We start from the raw sequence: 2,602 nt of genomic DNA on the forward strand, positions 1-2,602 counted from the left end.
TGAAAGTACGAAGATCGATACCTTGGATCTCCAAATGAATCGATCACTAAATATATTATTTCTTTTCATTTTTTTCTTATTTACGACATAATGAGCAGGATAGTTTTTCATGTCACTATAATTGATGACGAGACGTTTAGAAATTTGTGACATAAGAATCGTGGGGATGTAGCTCAAATGGTAGACCGGTTGCTTTGCATGCGAGAGGTACGGGGATAGATACCACGCATCTCCAAAATAAAACTATCTATTATTAAATATATTATTGAAAAATATTTCTTTTCAATTTTTCCTTATTCATGACAGGTTGAGTAGAGATATTTCTTCATTTTCACTATTATTGATGATGGAAAATTTAGGGTTTTGTGATGCAGGAACTGTGGGGATGTAGCTTTGCTTAGCATGTGAGAGGTACGGCTTAGCATACGAGAGGTACGAGAATCGATACCTCGCATCTCCAAAAGAAACTATTTATTATTAATATTTTATTTCTATTCAATATTTCCTTATTTATGTCATAATATGCAGAGATACTTTTTCATTTTCACAATTATTGACGAAGGAACGTTTAGGGTTTTTTGATGTAAGAATCGTAGGGATGTAGTTCAAATGGTAGAGCGTTCATTTCCCATGTGGAAAGTATGGGGATCAATACCTTGCATCACCGATTGAATCGATTATACTAAATATATTATTTCTTTTCAATTTTTTCTTATTTAGGACATAATGAGCCGGGATAGTTTTTCATTTTCATTATTACTGATGACGAGATGTTTAGAACTTTGTGACATAAGAATTGTGGGGATATAGCTTAGATGGTAGAGCACTCGCTTTGCATGTGAGAGGTATGAGGATCGATACCCTGCATCTCTTAATTTTATTCATTTTCACTATTATTAATGATGGGAAATTTTGGGAAATTTAGGGTTTTATGTTCATGTAGCTTAGATGGTAGAGCTCATTTAGCATGCTGGGAAATTTAGGGTTAGGGATGTAGCTTAGATGGTAGAGCTCATTTAGCATGCGTAAGGGGATATCCCGCATCTCCAAAAGAAACTATTTGTTATTAATATTTTACTTCTATTCAACATTTTCTTATTTATGACAAAATTAGTGGAGTGTTACTTTGTACCTTTGTTAGTGTTATGTTTGAGAGGCACTATAATGGTCAAGTTCAATGGTATTTTAGATTAAAAAAACTTTTATGAACTTTGTACCTTTGTAGTGTTACTTTGTACCTTTGTTAGTGTTATGTTATAGACATTTGGTCAAGTTCAACAAATGGGGTTGAGGTGATTCAAATGGTTAATGTCACTTTATTTTATTCAAATTGTTAATGTGATAATCCAGTTGAGTAGTTACAGGTTATTTCCAAGGTCTCTCTTAGTGAACGCCAACAAGGCTGAAATGATTGAGATGAGCACCTAAGTGAGTTTGACAAAATTGAAATAAAATCAAATAAAATCACTAAAAAAAATCAATAAAATTGAAAAAAAATTAGCCTTATGTCACTTCCTTCAACTCGAACGACGGTAAATCAAGGATTCCTTCGCCCAAGACCCATGATCCAACTCCCAACATGGAAATGATAAGCTATAGAATCATTCCAAGAACCTCAATGGATGGGTTACAAACTCACATTACCAATCTCGACAACTGGACGTGTCATCGGCGTTAGAAGAATGACCGCATCAGAGCAAGTCATGAGGATAGAAGATCCCGTTGAAGGATGATAGACCAACCGTAATCTTCAGCCCAACGTGTCAAGCTTTTGTAGAAGCAAGAACCCTTGTACTAAAGAAATTAACACCTTCTTATACAAAATCTGGATCAACCAAGAGATAAAGCTAGAATTAGATGATGAGATCCAAGATTGAGAAACAAGATTTGGAACCTTTTTCTAAATTGAGTCACTTCACAATCGAACTTGATCAAGACTTGATTGAATGACTCAGATGCAATCTACCACAAGAATTGCATGAAACTTAGAAATGACAAAGATATGCTCAGATTTCTATAAGGGGGATCGTCTCAACTTGAGAGATCAATTTCATTGATCACAAATATGCTTTTACATAATAAATTGTGGGTATTTATAGTCTCCCAACAAAAGAAGTTAGTGGCTGTGATTTAATCTCGATCCCTTTAAATCTCCATAGAAGACGAAGTCAATTTGAGCATTACAAACTTTATGAAATTAAAATAATAAATAAAGTTTTCTAACCACTCATGAAATGATGCTTGCAACTTTTTTCCACTACTTCAACCGTGCAAATATTTACTTATGAATCTTCAAATGGTCTTGACTCAAACGAATCAGCTTGTTACACATGAAGTGATGGTTGAACCTAGCCTATCCAATTTTGTAGATGAAGTATGAATGCTTGTTGAATCTTCTTGGCCTTGGGTTGTGTAATAGGTCCAGATGGAACACCGTGATTCTTATCATCATCCACCTCTTCAAAAGGATTCGTCCTCGAATCAGAAAAATCATCACCTACATCAAAAGAATTGTAACGACCCAAAATTTTCTACTTAATTTAAGGTCGCTACTGTATACGTACCATAAACATTGATTGTAGAAGACTTCATTTAAATTCCA

Source organism: Cucurbita moschata, unplaced genomic scaffold (assembly GCF_002738365.1).
Source record: "Cucurbita moschata cultivar Rifu unplaced genomic scaffold, Cmos_1.0 Cmo_Scf00092, whole genome shotgun sequence".
Lineage (NCBI taxonomy): Eukaryota > Viridiplantae > Streptophyta > Magnoliopsida > Cucurbitales > Cucurbitaceae > Cucurbita > Cucurbita moschata.